The sequence below is a fragment of the Pungitius pungitius genome, chromosome 17 (assembly GCF_949316345.1).
Source record: "Pungitius pungitius chromosome 17, fPunPun2.1, whole genome shotgun sequence".
NCBI lineage: Eukaryota > Metazoa > Chordata > Actinopteri > Perciformes > Gasterosteidae > Pungitius > Pungitius pungitius.
The window spans coordinates 8,803,482-8,823,367 of NC_084916.1; the positions used below are offsets into that span (position 1 = coordinate 8,803,482).

Genomic DNA, 19,886 nt, shown 5'->3' on the forward strand with positions numbered 1-19,886 from the left:
ATATATGTATGCATATGAAATGTATATGTATAGGCGGAAGTAGTAGAAATTAGTTTTTGAGGCTTAGTAGTGCACGTTTGGAGTTCTACTTTTTTGTCAAGCTTTCATGGTGCGAACCTTTCAATGATACTTTATATTCATTGAAAAAATTACATTGACCTAGTAATCCTGAATCAAACAGGGCAGAACTACCCTCAGGCCCTGAATGTTTAGTTCAAGCAGCCATGGACCGGCCGGGCCTCCAGTGATTCACAATAGGCCCTCAGTCCAACCGAATATGAACAAGAAGTAGAGCCTCTCATTTGGCTTCTTGATCACTTTTTAAATTGTTTTAATGAAGATGATGACTGTAATTTTAGATTGTCTGGATCAAGTAGTCGAGGTGAAATTCTGCCCCCTATTTGTTTTGAGTAACACGACTAGATTTTACATTTTGACTGGATTGCAGACTGTAAAACAGAAAAAAAGAGATTCACAATCAAGACACTCATTTTGTGAAATGCATGACCAAAAAGCCCTGACCGTTAAAATCAAATGAATCAACAATAAAATATAGAAGACAATAGGTTCTGTAAATTAGTTATTTTGTGATCACCAAAAGTAACATGACACGTATCATATATCAACACATTTTGTTATTGTTTGTTTGTTAGCTCCACCCTCTCGTGGGTGGGAGTTTGTTTCAATTAGGCCGCAGGGTCAATATAATCAGGTGGATTACCTGGCGCAGGTGTTGGGTTTTTGTGGGGAGCGAAATAGTTTTCTGACCGTGACAACACAACAGTGAGGAACGTCAATGTGGACGTTGACAAAACCGAGACGTGTGTATGAAGAACACAATAAAGGTCAATAAAAGAGTATTGGAGGCTCTCAAGGATCATTTTTCACGCGTCAGAACAAACTCTAAACACCAACCAAGGAGACCTCACTGTGAAAGACAAACAGGGTTTATACAGATATAGCCATTATTTCTTTAGACATTTTTGTGAACTTTTAAAAAAACAAGACACAATAAAGCAGATGTCATTTCCGGCCGCCCTCGTCGTTGCCTCGTACACCGCTCGTGCGTTCTGCCCCCTCACGAGGACCCGAGGTGACTTCGGACTGAATCACCGCGGCCATTAAAGTTCTCAACCGACGTCCCCTCGAGCTTCTTTTGACCGCGGTGTCAAGTGGACCCATTTTCTAAGTGGTAAGTCATTTTTCTGTAGAACTTGTTGGTGCCAAATGCTGCGCTTGGTTCCACGCGCGCGGCGCGCCCTGGCCGCGTCCTGCCAGCTGTCACGCGGATGCCGCGGACCTGGCTGTGTTTGTGTTGTTGCCCGCGGTGTGTCGTGTTGTTTTTGACGTCGTGTCTCGCTGTATTTAGATGTAACCTCGTCACGGTGCTACAGGAATGAACAGGTGTTGGTGATTAAGTTGGTAACAAGGTGGCGGCACGGACATTCCAGAGAGGAACGAGGATAGTGTAAACCTTCTGTAAACTCAAAGTTGTTAATGAATACCACATGGAGCTTTTACTCCGATAGTCGCATTGCACTCAGTTTGCCATTTTTGCTTTTTGAAGTTCAAATTATCTTAATGAACTTTAATCCTCCTTTTTAACAATAATGATAACTATATAATACGTTAATCCTTTTGGCTGAGCGACATTTAAACCATAAAATTGGAGCAGTGCAGATGGTGAGGTGAAAAGCAGAAAGTGTAACTTCCTGTATGAAAGACGATGGTCTATTTCTTTCCATACGTCAGGCAGCTTTCAAATATATTTATTTATTATAGATTTATCTCATGTTTTGGGTGTTGTCATTAGTGTATGCTGGAGCGTGTTGGGGAGATCTTATTTGTGTGTTTGTTTTTTTACAATAGGTAGTATTTGACGGTTAATCCGATATGGGAATGTATGATGAGTACATGTCCACTAGATGGTATCAGATGACCTCCATAACTCCTTGCAGGATGCATGTGTTTGAGAACATGTATTAAAAAAGCAATCCAAGCAGCGGGATGAGGATTAAGACCGGTGAAGCTGTATCTAAAAACATAGGATGCTCATATGTATACTTGTATGTAATATTGTTTCATACATAAATGGGCTACATGCAGCACATGTATCATTTGTGTATATTCTAAACATTCTTAACAGGCATCTAAATCCTATCCATTCAAATCAAATATGCATAAGTTTCTCGTGCTAGATTTAAATCGGTGCTTACTTTGCTGAGCACATTCTTTTGGCTGTACAATAAGCTGGTACCCAAAATGTATGTGGTTGTATTGGCCAGGTCAGATCAGTAGATGGCGCCAGCGAACCTTGGAAATGCTTTGACCCCGTCGGTCCCTCGCTGCTCTAAAATGTAGGTGTTTTAAATATGTCACGTTCCAAATCTGACCAATTTACTTTGGATGCCCAAATGAGAATTGATGCATAACAGAAGCCGTGGTCAAACAAAAAATTAGCATTATTAATTAAGACTAAAGTATTATGAAATATTCAGATAACAAAAGATTTTGTAATGGATAAGCCAAGCCAACAGGGGTATAATTGGTTAAATGTTTTTTATTTTTTCTGCAAAGTTGTTTTTTAATCCAAGAGACACTCTCAAAAAGATTTGCATAAGTAAAAGATGCAACAATCTTGAGTTCTTAAATACAGAAACTTAATTGTTTCTCCAGAATAGACAACCAGCTCAACTATTTGTGCATGAATATAGCAATCTGTGGCATGCTGAGTGCTTTTGCATTGGATGTGTATTGTCCATACAGATGGTGGTCAGTAGAGGGAGCTTGATGACCTTTGATATCCGACTAGCTGTTTCTTGTTGAGAAGTTACTTGAGGAGAGGGGAAAAACGAAAGAAATGGTGCTGATGAACTTTCCTGCATGCATTTTAGTTCCCTCACTCGGGACAATGATGAGAGAGAGAGAGAATGGCAATGACGCAAATTATGACTTGTTTAATTCGAATTGCTCCTAATATTTCTAGACATATTATCCATTGTAGTAAGTCGGTGTCTGTAACCAATAATCTATCTTTAAATTCAATATCACCTTGCTTAAAAGCGTTTTATTTTCTTACTGCAGCGAGGGGACAAAAAACGTTCAGTCCGCTGTGTGTTCTAGTCAAACTGGGACAAGCTGAGGCTGCAGGGTCCGTGCTGAGATAATGATGCAGAGACGCTCCTCGCAAAGTCCTTTTGTGCGGGAAGCCCTTGTGTGGCCATGTGACTGTAGAGGAGAGCGTATCGAGAGGGTAATTGTGTCAAAGACAAAGCCGGGGACCATCATTTGTCCCCACTGCCACAGTAATGGAGAGAAAAGGTGGTTATGGTTCCGGTTAACAAATTATGGAGCGGATGATAGTCTTTTTAGGATATGGCTGTTTTGTTTTAACGGTTTTGTAGAAACAAAAAAATTGTTGTAACCGGAGGGAGGAAGTAAATACATATTTTAACAGTAGAAAAATTAAAATAATTAAGTTTTAATAATTTATATAGAATGCATCTGTGTGTGTGTGTGTGTGTGTGTGTGTGTGTGTGTGTGTGTGTGTGTGTGTGTGTGTGTGTGTGTGTGTGTGTGTGTGTGTGTGTGTCCAACATATAAAACATGCATTCAAACACAAGAAATATGGAAGTAAATCCTGTTTCTTCCAGTCACCGCATGCATGGTCTCTGATGTCTCCCTGTCATCACTGAAAGAGTCTCTGTGCTTTCTTTGCCTCCTGTCGTTTCTCTTGGAGTATCCTGCAATCTCAGCTTTCCTCTTTGTGCTTCTTTCTCTCCGAGACAGTGTACCGCTTCAGTTGTACCAGAATGAATAAATACACACACACACACATAACACAAACAAATCACTCTAAATGGCTGCTTTCAATTAATAAGGTCAACCAGTAGTAAAGAATAAGGTTAGTGATTTTTTTTTTTAATGTATTTTATCTAAATAACTTATCCAATAGTCAACGACCTTCCGTCATTGGTCATTGGTACATTTTTCCCAAAGCTATTTCATCATTCTCCCATTTGAAACCGGAGCTTTCAGAAGTGTTTCTTCCGATCACCCTGCTTCCCGTAGTCTTCCTCCTGTGACAGAGAGCTTTCCCAGATTTCTCAAATCAATCTGGGATTAGGCTTTATTACATGGATATCCCTTTGAGACGATTTATTTCAATGAATCAGTCGAGTGAATGAACAGAAGTGCAACAGAACGGTATTTTGTACCAGCCACATAAATTATGCATAGTCTTTGGATATCAACCAGCCTTGATCATCCTTTTTTATGGCTTGAATTCAGAGTAAGAGAAATTGTTAATTGCCAGCCTTGTCACATGTAATCTTGGCTTTGTTTGATGTACCATAGGGCTTCCGTCTATATGTTGCCTATTTATTTAGGTGGTAATAGAGATGCTGTGTGTGATGAAAGGAAGACCGAGATGAAATGTTTGTGGTGTTTAACAACAAAGGTTTTTTGCTAAAATAATGACACGCTGAACAATAAGAATTCAGTGATTACACAGGTATTTTGTCTCATTTAAAACATTATCTGTCTACTGGTTCATTCTCTTGCTATGCCACATGTTCACAGCTCACCTCATGTTTCCCTGGTGTAAATTAAGAAATAATTCTGCAGCATAAAGAAACTGCATCTTTCAATCCTAAACCAAATCTTTGCACTCTGTTGCTTTTTAGGGTCTTCATGAATAATAGAGGTGTTTTTTGTAAGCAGACCACGCAGCTGTTTGTGAGTGTAAAAGGTTTTAATGTAGCTTTATAGCTAACAACACGGCAAGCATTCAAATGCACGTACTTTTTCCCCTGATGAAAACAATTTACCCGGGGCCTGATTTAAATGAGTCATTGTTGAAACCATATGAAACCTGGAATACGTACGATAGAGGTGCATAAGTCTGTGATCGCGGTACCTCGAGCATCCAGTGAATCCCAGGGCTCGAAATATTCAAAAATGTAAATTGTATGCAAGAATTTGCATATGGCAGTATTTAAAACCAGTGTCCTTGCCTGAAGAGGATTTTGTAGAAGACAAAGAGCGAGAATGTTGGTGGACACCCAGCGTGTTGTGATCATAGCACCAGTGGTCAAGTCAGATTTAGTAAACAATAGCCCACTCAGGAGGTTTGATGGGGCATTTAGTCAAACATGTACAGTTCATTGAAGTGCCGGGTGACTGTATCTAAATGTAAATGATCGTCTGGCTTAGAGGCTTTTGCAAAATGTTTAATCCTCATCTTCTTTTCCCCTGAAATGAGAAAAATCAACGATTTGAGAAATGTATATCGTATTTAGCTGCTAAACCAAATTGTCTTCAACACGGGGAAAGTTAAGTGCTCAACCTGCAGTGGCTGCTGTGACCAATTGATTAGCATGTCATGCTCAGCCATGTCCTACAGCGAAGGCTACAATGTTAGATTAAATGCCGGCTAGATCTTCATCAGGAAAAAAAAAAAATCAATGTTTGTTGTTAAGGGCGAATAGTGTCTGAGGGGGTTGTTGGGAATGGAGGATTGTAGAGTCACTTTACATGGTGTGTCCTGGGCTGTTTGCACTGTGGCGCCTGCTTGTATTGACCTGGATAGGAAGAAGAAGAGGGGGGGGGGGGGCGGGGGCCTTGTCTTGTTGACCAGGTTTTGTCAATGTGACTGTTTTGCCATATCATCACCATTCATATGCACACACACACACACACACACACACACACACACGTCTTTATTATTTAAATATTTACTAAAGAACGGGGTCAAAATAGTCTGATTCATGTAAAACAATGCCGATTTCAAAATGGGAAATAAGAGGGAACAAAACAAAAAAGTGAATGTGTACTCCTCATGCAGAATGAACTATAACTTTTAGAGATCCCTGATTTTTTTTTGTTTTGCCGCAGACATTAATAAGGGAACATTGGTGATCCATATTGGCAGCTGGTCCTCAAGGCCCCGTAATGTAACTGGACCGTTACCATCGACTATATGCAAGAGACCGTTCTTATCTAGCGTCATATTAAACACATTGGTTGTTTATAATGTAATCATTGATGTATTTAGTATTAAGAATCACAGTATGAACAATATCTGGTCGTAAAACTCTCTCTCGTCTGTTCTACAACGAGGAGAAAACACCTCTAGTTCAATAGTACGCACAAATAACATATTTGAGGTATTTTAGTTTTTTATTTAAAGAACATGGTCGCATGAAAAGGAACTAAATGTTGCTTTTAATCCATATTAGGAAACGAAATTCAAATGTTTGGTGGTTATGTAAATGGTGAACGCCCAAACATTGTGAATCGTACCAAACCTCACTGAGCAAAGTGCCATTTACAGCCGGGCATAGTTTAGTGCAGCTACACTGTTTTGAACACGCAAGTCATGTGCAGCTGCTGCTCAGTGCTGCCTGTCATAATGTTGTGTCATTTCAGTAGCCACAGCGAGCTTGGAAGCACTAATTAGGTCGCATTAAAACAAAATCAACACAATAGAATCAATAGTATTACTTTGTAGCGTACTGTCTCCCTGTGAAGGAAGTCATCCTTCAGTCAATGCTCCACACATGTTTATTCCTCAAGTCTATTTAAAAACAATGTAGGAGAATTTTGGAGGAGAAATTACTGTTTAGTGTGTGTGTGTCACCCGTTATGCAGAAACCGCTATTCACAGAACAAAACCAGCAAAACATCAGTAGGAAGAGAACAAAGACGGCTGCAATTGTTTGGTCTAATAATGCATAGGAGTGTGTTGCTTCTGACAGTTGTAATAAGAGTTATCTCAGCTTCTGGCAGTGGTGTGACCTCATGGATATAAAAAGTAAACAAGATAATAGACATTAAAATCCCTTATGTGTTATTTTTACAGAGTGAATACGGAGTTTTTAAACCATTAATCAAATGTTTATTATAATTGTTAAAGGTTTGTTGACAACCAAAAACAGAATATCCTGCAACCACATGGTAAATCTCAAGTTTTTCTTTACATAAATGTATTAAATATACCCACAATTTAGTACTCTTAAGATTGATATCTAGATTTTGACAAATATTTTCAATAAAATACTATATTTTATTTTGAGTTCGAATGAAGATTTGCATTGCAAAATACTGATAACCGTTATGACTTGCAGCATGTATACATTTAAAAAAAAATGAAACAAGACTGCCTACTTATGTGAACGTGTGTGTGTGTGTGTGTGCGTAGAGCCATGTGAAAGGGTTTAAAGGTATCAACGGACAAATGGCAGAAAATACCCGCTTAAAGGGAGAATTAAATTACTCAAACACTCTACTGCAAGTCTACCCTCTGTCAATCAAACATTTGAATATGCACCACAAAATATTGTGTCGTCATCACAAAATGTATTTTTCCTCTTACTCTGCTCTACACACCGTTGTGACTCTCGAGGACAAAGAGGGAAGGACTTGACTTGCTGGTGTGTGTCTTGTGTTTCTGGGGCAACAGGGAGATTACCACTAAAGCGAGAGCTCTAGGTGCTGCTGGTGATCGCAGATAATTACGCATAAACAAACAAACCTCCAGAAAGGGTTTGCAGCCAAGGCTCTCGGTAACACATGGTAAAAGTAACAACTGACAACTGACAACTGACACATTCTGCAGAGTAAAACATTTATAAATTCTTCAAAACTTGTTTGCAAATGGTGCAACCAAGTTTTTTGCACCATTCTCCTCTTATTACATTTTTCTATTTAATTAAGTGAGCTATACATTTAGCAAAGTAATAATGTAACTATATATTTCAAATGGCGGAACACGTTAAACCTATAAATTAGTTTCTAATAAAGTGTGATTTTCTTATACAATTGTTTGTCTGTCTCCAGAGCTCCTCTGGGTTGACATGCTTGAGTTATCCAATAAATGTAATATTACATTTTACTGCTTGACTTAATTTAATGTGTTAGACAAAAAAATACATTTGCCATTTTTTATGTGTTTTAATGGCAATTAAGATCTCACAGTACGCATGCGGCATTTAAATCTGCAAGTCGACTGAAACTGCTGTGAAGTGCTTGTTTACAAGTGATTTATGAGTCTGCCTTATTACTGTGAGATTCCATTGATTTGTGGAAATTGCCCACCCCCGGTTATTGTGGGCTTTTCACAGTAGACTTACAGAGGTTGGTCAAAACTGATTTACCTAAGGTCTAATGAGTTTTGTTCTTAATCCCGCGGTCACAAGCGCGTAGACGGGCACTGAGGTGTAGGTGGGAGGAAGATGCATCCATGCACACAGCCAGTTGAAAGTTGTCAAACCCCACAGTGAGGAAACCTTCAAATCCTTCTCCCCCCTCCTCTGCGTTTTGTACCCTCCAATTTCCGTCGCTGACTTCATGCTTGCCTTGTCCAGGAAAACTCTTCCCCTTCATCTTAGTGCGGGGGGGGGTTCGACAGAAACACCCAACGATAGGCGGAGTAGGACCCGCTGGGGTGTGGGATTGCTTGTAGAGAAGCGCCCGGCGCACTCGTCTGCAGGATTTGTTTGACTCGGGTAATTGAAAGTGTTTTAAACTATTATAGCAACTGGAGGGCTTGTTTAACTGTCGAGCTGCCAGTCAAGCAAGTGGGCCAAAAGCCTGAGCCCGTCAAGCCCTGTCAGTCAATGGAAACGAGAGGTGTCGGCTTAATGGATTTCTCCACACCGCTCCGTCTACCGAGGGTGAGGAGGAAGAGGGGGGGGGGGGGGGGAGGAGGACGAGGAGAAGGGGGGAAAAAAAAATCAATGCATTGTCATGTGTGAGTGTGTGAGCCATCAAAGGACCAGGTGGATTGGAACTGTATTTGCCTGTCGATGTTGAGAGGTAACTCTGAGAGTGAGCACGAGCTATTGGTTCGAGATTGTGTGTGTGTGTGTGTGTGTGTGTGTGTGTGTGTGTGTGTGTGTGTGTGTGTGTGTGTGTGTGTGTGTGTGTGTGTGTGTGTGTGTGTGTGTGTGTGTGTGTGTGTGTGTGTGTGTGTGTGTGTGTGTGTGTGTGTGTGTGTGTGTGTGTGTGTGTGTGTGTGTCCTACAGGCCTGTATGTCCTACACCTGCGCGTGTGTTTGTGTGTGCATTGAAGTTGCCGAAGGGGAGCGGGCTTTCTGAGATGGACAGACGTCCTCCGCCCCTCTCCAGGGGCTTTTGTTGTGATTTGAGCTGTAAGAGGGATCACATCACCCTGAAAACAAGTTGTGGCTTCATCCTGTAGCCGCTGCACCGGTGAAAAGCTTGTCTGTGAATTTGACCAAATGATTAAACAAAAAAAAGATGCTACTTTTCTGAAAATGAATTCATTATTTCCATTGATATGCTAATGTTTTTTGTTTTTGAGATACTGCTTTTGCATCATTTCAATCAACTTTCTACATATTCAGTCTGTCGTGGAAAGGAAATGGAATATTGACATTTGAAAAGCCAGAAACAATTACAATTGTGGCATATTTTTTTTAAAGAAAAAGGCTGTTGATGACTTCTTGTTGTTTAATCACAAATTACTAATACTGTGTTGGGAGTGAGAGCAGTTGTGAATTAGTAATGTTAATAGTTAACCCGTCTCAAAATATGTTATACACTGTTAATAGAGGCCATTTCAATACTGCCCTGAATGATTGGCCTCATTAGCAGCTGTGAGATGTTTTACTAACTGCAGAAATAAATAATGCAAACGACAGGCCAGCAGACAATAGATCTCACCTCTAACCCTTTGGTTTTGGTCTTAAACTGTGTCATTTCCCGAGCTTGCTGTCCAATCTAAACAGGTCTGCGAACACAGAAAATGTGACGGGCTGATGGATGCAAGGCCCACCACGCCCGGGACACAGCGCGCCCAAAACACACACACACACACTCACACACTCGCACACACACACACACTCACACGCGCAGCGCCTCCACCCGCCCGGGTGCCTCGGAGATCTATTTATTTGATCGTTTTTGCTCTTGGTCGCATGGAAAGGGTGTCGTGGCACGTACCCACGCTTCATCTCAATACCACCTTGTGTGATTTATAGCCAGCAGATCCGACTCCAGCGCCATCATTTCTTACCGCCCCGTCTTTTATCTCCACCAAATGATCGTATTAAGCACCGCCAGAGACTAATACAACACAGAAGGAGATGTCTGTGTTGAGCTTAACCAGACTACCTCTCTAAAAGGCATCAAATCATTTCACCATGGTGAGAGCCGAGAGTGGTAATTACTTGTAATTGGGGCTTCAAATTTCTTTCTCTCACTTGTCCCTCTTTTGCTAAATTGGATGATTTCCTTTTTTTTTTTTTTTTTTGGAGGAATGATGGATAACTCAAAACCTATGAGGGCAGACAAAATTGAGAACAGTTTTTGTTCCATTTGAAATGCATCATTGGTAATGTTCTCCTCTTGCATGCTTACACACACACACACACACACCCAAAAGCCGTGAGATGTTGAGACTTATAACTAAACTGTTTTGGCGTACGACTGCTCTCTGTGATATTTGTAGCTCTGCTTTTATGTATGTGTATCTAAACACAAAAACAGAGCCACATCACTTTACTGCTTGTTGGTTTCATCTCAGCAAGGCCAAAAGACAAAATGTTTCCAAAAGCATCCCACATCGAACATTAGTTCTTAAGCGATGCTCGGTATTCTTTACTTTTCTTTACTTACAAGTGTTTTTATGGTTGAATCATTGCGAAGAGCAACTGAGGTTAATTCTTTTTTGATTAGTTGGAAAATGGGGATAAATTTCCACTCACTACGAAACTGCTTTAAAACCTTTTTTTGTCCAACTAAACACAAATCTTCCCATGTACAATGCCATAAAAGCAGCACATCATCCCATCTGTTATGACTGAACCAGCAAATACACTATGATACTTTTTTAATTACATGTAGATGGCCAAATAGATTATTTAATCAGGCTAAGCGTAGAAGAGGATCCTTACGACTTAAAACAAGCGTCTGCAAACCTGTTATCGCAGTAACATTTTGTACCAAGTCAAACAACTTATTTCAACTCACAAACAGATGTTTGGAATTTGCGATACATAAAAAGTACATAAAAGCCTGTAATTACTGTGAATCAGCACATGCATAAACATTCAGATCATTTGTTAGTTATTTTGGTGAAAAATAGGATGCAAATAATTGCTTTATTGCTCATCATATGAAAAAGAATGAACAGAAAATTCATAAAAGGTTTTCAGAATGGCAATGTGTCGCAAAAGAAAGGGAAAGAAGGAAGATGCATATTGACATCGTGCTCAGAGTATTTCCTCATTGTCTCACTGAGTGAAGTATTGGTGTCCCAGCATTATTGTATTTGTGCATCAGCATTGCCCTGTTATCACGTGTGTGTGTTCCTTCCTTTCACAGACCCACGCACACAAGCATGTTACAACACACACGGAGAGGACTAGTGAACGACCGACCTCGTGTAACGTTTTTGGAGACGAGGGCAAAGCTAGAGGCAGACAGTGCTCTGCACTGGTGTGAGACTAATGGTAAAGAACACAGAGGTTCTGCGCTGAGTAATCCTATTTGACCTCGTCTATGAGGAGACGGTCCATTGAATAGCATTCTTCTAAGTGCGGCTCTGGCAGAACATCCCGTGACCCACTTTTTAAGTCTCAGCTCACCAACTGGAAAACACTTCAATGACATTTAGGGGACGGTAGACTTAAAATCCCTTAATTTTGTAAAATCTCTGTGTTTCACTAAAGTCCTTATCTCATCTGTTATTAAATAACGTGATGATTCAAAGAAAAATCGCCTTGTAGAGGAAATTGGAATGGCTGTTCATATTGGATGGACTGTATAAGGCTTTGTGGACTCACTCCCCACATGCTCACACTATGCCACTGTGTGAGGCCGAGGGTAAAGAGCTCCCTGTGTGCTGCCACCACTGGAGACATCAAAAGGGGCCATTTGGCAGAAGTTGGGGGGGCCTGAGCACATAGGATTGCAGCAGAAATAACACCGGGTGAGATGTTATTATTACAGGGCTGATTTAGGACTATTATGGAGAAGCTGTGTGGGGGTTTCAGCGCTCACCACCCTGACACACACACACACACACACACACACACACACACACACACACACACACACACACACACACACACACACACACACACACACACACACACACACACACACACGTATAAAGCACACATCACTTTCATATAGACCTCACTGGCACACATTCATAAAAGCAACTTAGAAAATACTTACAACCACACAGCGTATGTTGTCTGCTTAGATTCCCGGTATGAAATAAATACTGTGACACATACAAACACACACTCTGAAATCTACACATGCAGGACCTGGAGGAAGATAGATTTGTACACTAAGGAGGGAGGGGTGTGAGGTTGTCTGACGACGAGTAGATCACATGTGACAGAATCCAAACTCAGCCGAGGTGTGTCTGTTGACACGGTGTGATGGGCCGTGCCCTAATGCATTACCGTCCACCAGGGCTCTGTGCAGGCGGACCATATGTGTATGTGTGTGTGCAGGCAAGCATGTGTCTATGTGTGCGAGCGTGTGTACGCATCTGGGCCCTCTTTACAGCGATGTTGTGAGCAGCCAATCATTTCTTCCAGTCTAATTAGCACACATGTAAATTCGGGGGTAACCGTGGAGCTCATCCAGGGACATCCAGCGCGACATGGCAATTGTTCACTGTGAGATGACAGTTGTGTGTGTGGTTCACCGAGTTATCACAAGATAATGCAAAGTGTAAGCGAGGTGTCCACCGTAGTAACCAATGGAGCACAGTATGTAAGTGCTCCTGTTGGAACTGCGGCCCCCCCCTTCAACCTGCCCACCGACCCCCTGTGACCGCTGCCACTAACTGTTCCAGCCACCCCTGACGACTCGGTTTAGGGCACCACCATCATCATCATCATCCCCCCCCCCGCCCCCTGCTACAGAAGACATACTCGACGACGACCAAGAAAAAAGAAAAACTCTGCTTGTGTCAGTGTGAAAAGAACGTTTTGATGACACTTTAACCCAAGTGCGGTCATATCAATAGAGAAATTCTACACTTGAGCAGTATTTGATTTTTAAGGCCTGAATTAGTGATTCATGAGAACTTTCCGAACCAATTGTTCTGTATCAGACACTGTGAAGGGCACGCTGCTGCAAACAGAGGTGCGGGGGGGGGGGGGGGGGGGTGCGCGTATCCCACCTGATGTAACACGACAGCGTTTCCTCGTTGGCACCTGGGGGAGGGGCAGGAAAGGATGAAGGGACGCCGGATCAGAGGGAATAACGACAGGAAGAATAAACACATGAATAAATAACAGCAAAAGGCAAACAGAACCCGGCCATCAGTCCGATTTGGCCGAGCCTTGTCGCTCGCTTGTTCACTCACAGCTGGGAAATTCACGGTAACCTGGTCTGGTCTCAGAGGAGAAACTCCTGAACATTGGACTCACCTAGATGTCGGCATTTTAGATTTATTTATTTTTTCTCCACAGTGTTGGGCTGTGTGTGCGTGTACCGCATGTTTACTCGTAATATATCTGTGGTCGTGTGGAAGAGGTCAAAAAAGGACAGAACAGAGGAAATCATATACCTTAAGTTCTAATTAATACTTTAGGTGCCAACGTGTAAATGAAGGTTAAAGTAAATGTCTAAAGGCGATGAAGAATAATAAGTAGGTAATCTGAAATGAAATCATTGAATGTAAAAAAAACTTTCAAAGAGAGAAAGCAGTGGAACCATCAGATGAAGAATCAGTGTTTAAAGACTTTGAAAGCAGTTAATTTGACATCATGTATCATTATTTCCCGTCATTTATAATGTCAGGGACAAACTACAACAATCTGCATATTTTAGCGGTTGACAACAAGATACAAATGATTTCATCATTCATTTTCAAAATCCTCATTATTTTGTATTACAGAGCACACTGAATGAATGAGTGTGTGTGTGTGTGTGTGTGTGCGTTTTATGTCGTCACCATTCACTCAGAAGTAAGCAGAAATACGTTTCTATCCACAACCCACCAGACTCTTTAAATGCAACTCCCAGAGGAGAGAGATAGGGATCTTTTTCTGCGGGCTTTATCTGTGCGCATAAGCAGTAATAAATACACATCTTATATATACGTGTGTGTGTGTGTGTCTGCATGGCTGACTCAAACCAGACCCTTTGAAGTGTGGTAACGATGAGGGGAAGTTAATTACGTCCCATTATGCAGGCTGGGCGCGACCATGCACCAGTTAAGGCCATGTTTTTCCCTTTAATTAACTAGAAAGCCAAACGCTCGCCTGTCAGGGAGCTGCTAAAAGAGCATTTCAGAGGAAGAACCCTTGGGGCGCTGATGAGAGGGCGCTACGACTGGCCACATGTTAATGGCGAGGTGTTAGCATCTTAAACCGCGCTATCACTCGCCACTCTCCGTAGTCTTGCGGAAATGTGCAAAGGGAAATCTCGGGGACGGTCTCTAGGGGAAAACTAGCAAAGCTCCTTGAGTAAAAGAGTTGATGCTGCAGCACTACAAAGCGGACGGGACCGGGGGAAGTTAAAGAACTTTTTCAACTGCTTGAAAAAGAAGCAAAAGTGCCCGAGCGGTTACTTCTTAATTAGAAAGTCCGTTGGATGGCTCGTGGATATGAAACTGTGGAACTTCTGAAACTTGATTATCATCTCCAGCCTGAGAGGAGGAATTTCTCTGGTGCAGCACTCAGGTTAAAAACTACAGATAAATACATTCATGGAGGAAGTAAACAAATAGGAAAGTTCCAGTCATCAGTGAACTTGTACATGTGACTCATTTCTGGAGGGCTCAATTTAAAGAAGGACAATGTTTTCAGATATATTCAACCCACATCAAACCCTCAAACACACACAGCGCATAGACAAATATTTCCAAACTTCAGAATACATCTCATGCTACAACTATAAGTAATAAAGTGAAAACAATGGTGTTTTCCAGCTCATCCACATTCAATTAGAATGTGTTTTATGGTCAACTGTAACATTTAGTTGCAGTGATCTAGGAGTGTGACAAAATTTTCCTTGCACATGTAGATATACATATTACACTTATTAAGAAATACAAATGTCTTTGCCATTTTCCCATTGGCGGTCAACACATATAGTCACTTGTAAACTTGATTATAGGCAGAGCGATTTTTAGAAATGTTGCCGAGCAAATCTCATTTAGCAACCTGTCACTCACAGAGAGCTGTTCGCCGGTCTGCAGGTTTACAGCCATTTCTGGCCCTTCGCAGACAACAACAACTGCTCATCTTATTTTGAGCACCTTGTTTAAACTTCACGGTGTTCACCCCGGCACGGCTTGCCATGTTCACTCACACAATAATACACGCCCGGACCTCGTAATGTCGGCTGCTTGAGAAATGACATGATTGCAAAGAATTAACTTGTCAGGTGCTCCTAGCGAAGGTAACTAAAACTAGCACACTTTAATTGGTGTGTGTCTTTCCTGTGCTGTGCTCGGTAGGATAGACATAGTTGCAGAGAAGCATGTTTCCACGGCGGGCAATTACACAGAATGTGACAGCATGAAATATGATGATTACTGTTATACAAAAGGCACATTTATTGAATTGAGAAGACAACTGAGTCAACGGCTATTTTTTTTTTTTTTTGGTGACTTGATTTTGTTCACGTAATTCTTTGAGTAAAATATTTCAGGGCCTTAGTAGTAATAATAATAAAAATATTTGTATTTGCATAGCACCTTCTTCTACATGAAATGCAGCTCACACACAAGAGTAATGAAATGCAATGAATTAATGAGTTCAGAAAAAAAAGAATGCAGGATCCATTAAAAAGGCAGAGAAATAACAGTGTTAAGAATGGTGGTTGTTTTTACTGACAGCTAATTATAGCTGTCAGTAATACAGGCTACACTCATGACTTTTGAGGGCTACTTATATGTGTATTCAATTCACACTGTATTTGTAATTAAAAATGCTTACAGCAGGGAAGAGAGGACCTGACGCTGCATATAATCATATTAATAAGGGCACTTTTTCAACAACACATGTACCATTCTTAAGTTGCATACATAATTCACGAAGCCTTGCAAGGAGGTTAATTACCATGAACCACACATGCATGTGTTGCCACGATACAATACTGTGCACCGCCAAAGGGTGGAGCTAACCACAAACTGAATAAATCCTGTTACACCACAACATGTATATGGCCACAATAACAAAAAAACAAATATGTTGTCCCCGTTGATTCATTTCATACATTCTGTCTGATATTTTATATGTAATTTGGCAGCAGCAGATTTAGCTCATGCCGTAGTAGCCACCATCCACATATATTGACCGGTCTGGGGGTCAATGACTGTGCAGATGACAACTGAGTTGTTATTAATGGCATCTGCGTTCCAATATATCCGTATCTGTGCTGGGAAAATGGTCTGTAGCCTGCCCACGCGCCTTCCCCCACACTGGGCTCCAGCTGTCTGGCTCCACTGTGTAAAAAGATCCAGGCTTGTCTCCCTTCTTTGCCCCCCTCGTAGCCTCTTAAAACCAAGGAAAAGCAGGGGGATCGATAAGAAAGATGCTTCTACGAGTTTCAATTAGTTGGCGCTAAATAAATGTGTTGCCTTAACATTCGTCAAGTATGAGTTGAGCATTGGAGAAGTGCATTTTAAAGGAATCACACAATTAAGTTGCAAGTCAAATCATTTATCCATGTTCCTCAGTTCTTATTTGCATTAAATTCCAATAAAAGCAGCCCTTGGCAGCAGTAATCAGGCTAGCATGATTGTGTGTTCTTGGATAGGAGAGGAGTGTTGAAGGCCTGCAGCTTGACACACACAGTCAGCCCATTTCAGCCAGCCCGTTTTATTCTCCCAGTACTCCCAGTATAGCCTCTATCTCATGACAGCGACCCCCCCCCCCCCCCCATTCATGTGATCATCTGCAACCACTGTTTTGTTTTTTCACCCCTCTGGTGGCGGTGGCCTTGTTGCCACCTTGACTGCAGCTTCCCCCCCCCCCCCCCCCCCCTCGGTGAATCACAGCCAGTAGTGGTGCGTCCTCGTTTTTCATTCATTCCGTCAGCCTAATCTCATTTTTCCTCGTTTGGGTTTTGTACACCCTTAATTTTCCTTGTAGTCCTTTTTTTTCCCAGAGTTCACCATGCCTGAGGGGATCACTTCTTATTTATTCGATGTGATCAATCAAATGAATGAATGAAAGATTAGATTAGAATAATTTCAGTCTTTTACAATTTGATGATGTTTCGGCTGTGTCTCATCTGCTAATAAGGAAACTCACACCTGTCTTGTAATTATTTACTAAATTATATGAAAATGTTCCCTTTATGAAGCCTTATTTTGCAGTGTATATAATTGCAACTTGAATATCTATTCACTTTCTTACTGTTGTTTATGGGGACATGTTTTTATTGTCTGGGGTTTAATCAACAAAATGACCCATAAATTAGTAGTCAAGAAAGTTACAACAAGGCATCATTCCAATTTCTACAACAACCTCAAAAAAACGTGTCCCATTTGTTAAAGCTTTGAGTCGATATGCAGCCCTTGTGGTGGAAGTCAGGGATTGTTCCTTATTACACTCTCCCTCCAATTTTTCTCTTTTACACACAAAGACATGCACAGCATTTACTTCCAAATTAGTGGGTAGTAACAGCAGCGTGCAATTCTTGTTTCACTCTCATTCTCATCCTTTGCAAACAGAGCATTTTTCTCTGTCTCTTCCTCAGTCGTGTCCCCCCCTTGTCGGATCCCCTTTCTCTCCTTAACAGTCTGCTCTCCATCATCGGTCCGCTCTTCCTGCCTCCTGCCCTCGTTTTCGTTTCCCCTCAGTCTTTCACTCGTCTCGGGTCCCTCTCTTCCACCCCCTCTCGCTCTCCTTTTTTGCGCCTCTCCGGATGGGTTCCGGCTGGTGGGGCTGACGGAGCTGGTGGGGCTGGTGGGGCTGGTGGGGCTGGTGGGGCTGGTGGGGCTGGTGGCCGGTGTGACGGCTCGGCTGTCTGGTGTCGCGTGCGATCAGGGCGGACGTCGCGCGGCGAGGCCGATCGGAGCTGAGCGCCTCCGCCTCACCGCGGGTCACCTTTCACGGGCAATTAGTGTCGGAGCAGAGGCGCGCTCGCCGCTTGTCGGCCTTGCTTATTGTGAAGATCAACGGCAATCAGTCTCCACACTCCACTCTGCTCTCTCTCTCCCCTCTGTCTATATGCGTTGCCTCTCTGTGTCTTTGAGTTTTCCCCGATGTGCTTTTGCAGCTCTCTGGCAATATGTTATCAGACCGTTCAACTCTCTCTTCATTATACACTTTTTGACTTACTTTCCCTTGCTAGTGAAGAAAAATCTCATAAAAAATCTTAGAATGCAAGGAATACTCCAATTTCGTCACGTCATCAAGGCCAAAAACCTTTAACATTTAAATCTACCAATGTTATCATGGGAATCACCAGTATCCACTAGAGGTTGATTTATAACTGGCTAATTATGCCGTAATCTGCTTTATGCTTCGCTGTTTCTCAATGATGTGAAAAGAGCTCATTATACGTCTTAATTAACTGAAAAAACAATGCATATATTGTTTAAAATAGAGAATGATAGAAATGTGACTTAATCTTTATCAAAAGACTTCAACTCCCACATTGTCATTCCATAATCCAATCACATGCATATATCCTGAAATCACAATGTTGTGCATAGCTTATTATCAAAGCGATTAGCTGCGTGCCGCTGTTACGCAACTATGAACACACAAAGATCCGATCATATTGTGACTGGAATTTGTTTTCAAATGGCAGTTGAGCTCGTTTGAGTGTTGCTGTGTCCACATGGAACCGGACTCCATGGACTCTGCACTTACTGAAAGCCACGTTGAACAAAGATGACGCTTGTCATGGTGTAACCACAGGCCTGGTGTGTTCTTGTGTGAGTGTGCACACCGCCTGCAGTTGACTTTGTGCAAGCAGGGTGGAAATCGTGGATGACAACGTGGCGCTGCTTTGTCAAGGCCAGTAGAAGAAGCAGATCTGAGAATGACCTTTTCACTTCCATTCGGGCATATTTGTTTGAATAATTCGTTTTTCTTCAATGCCAACAGTCACATAAATCTGCATTCTTGAGCTCTTAATGTTTCAACATTTGCTCCTGTGGCTTCTTCTGGTATAACCCACTCATCTCTTGGGTGGGTTATATTTTATGTATTTATGTTGCAAATGAGACATTTAGTTGGTTCTGTATGCTAATTTTGTAATCAATTAACAGAGAAATGACGACAAATGATGTTATGGATGTGTTGCTCTAAGGACCTCTTGGGGGTTCGATATCCCACAAAAAGTAGCAGCGGAATAATGTATTTTTTTGTGTGTTTTTGCTAAAGTTATGATTTTTGTGCCCGGTGTGTTATACTTGGTTCGTATCAGCACCTGTATTTGAATCCGCACGGGTACGAATTGAATTGAGTTTAAGCAGTGCACAAGATGCTGTAGAATGTTTTATGGCTGCAGCATGTTGGTTTAGCCAGCTTAGCGGCTTTGATTGAGCTCAATGTGCTAGACTTGACTTTCGTGTCAAAGTGCATGCCAACTACTAAACTAAAGTTACTACATCCGTCGTAACGCTTCAGTCATTTAAGCAACACTATGTTTCAATTAGTGAAATAAAAAAACAAACATCTGGACTGAGAGACTCAGGGAATATCTACGTGTGCGCTCGTAGCTTGTGTAAAGGGTATTTGTTTGTGATGTTCTCTTGAGTGAATGGATCTTAAATATAAATGTTTATTTGTAGTATCTGTGTGTGACACCTAGGTGTGGAGTAACGAAACGTGTGAGGCTTGGATCCCTCGCCTGTCCGTCTTTGTGCTGCATCTATTTATGTCTGCCTTTACTGAAGGGTTAGATATTTGGCAAATAACCACTGC

The 19,886-nt window shown here is 41.7% G+C and overlaps 1 protein-coding gene across 1 annotated transcript in view; it reads left to right on the forward strand.

Annotated features, from left to right (window-relative positions):
* Positions 1 to 764: 764 nt before the first annotated feature.
* Positions 765 to 19,886, forward strand: part of LOC119219408 (teashirt homolog 1-like) — a 126,572-nt gene continuing 107,450 nt past the window's right edge. The window contains exon 1 of the mRNA XM_037474601.2: positions 765 to 1,192. The gene's annotated coding sequence lies outside the window, so the exon portion shown is untranslated. The remainder of the gene's footprint in view (positions 1,193 to 19,886) is intronic.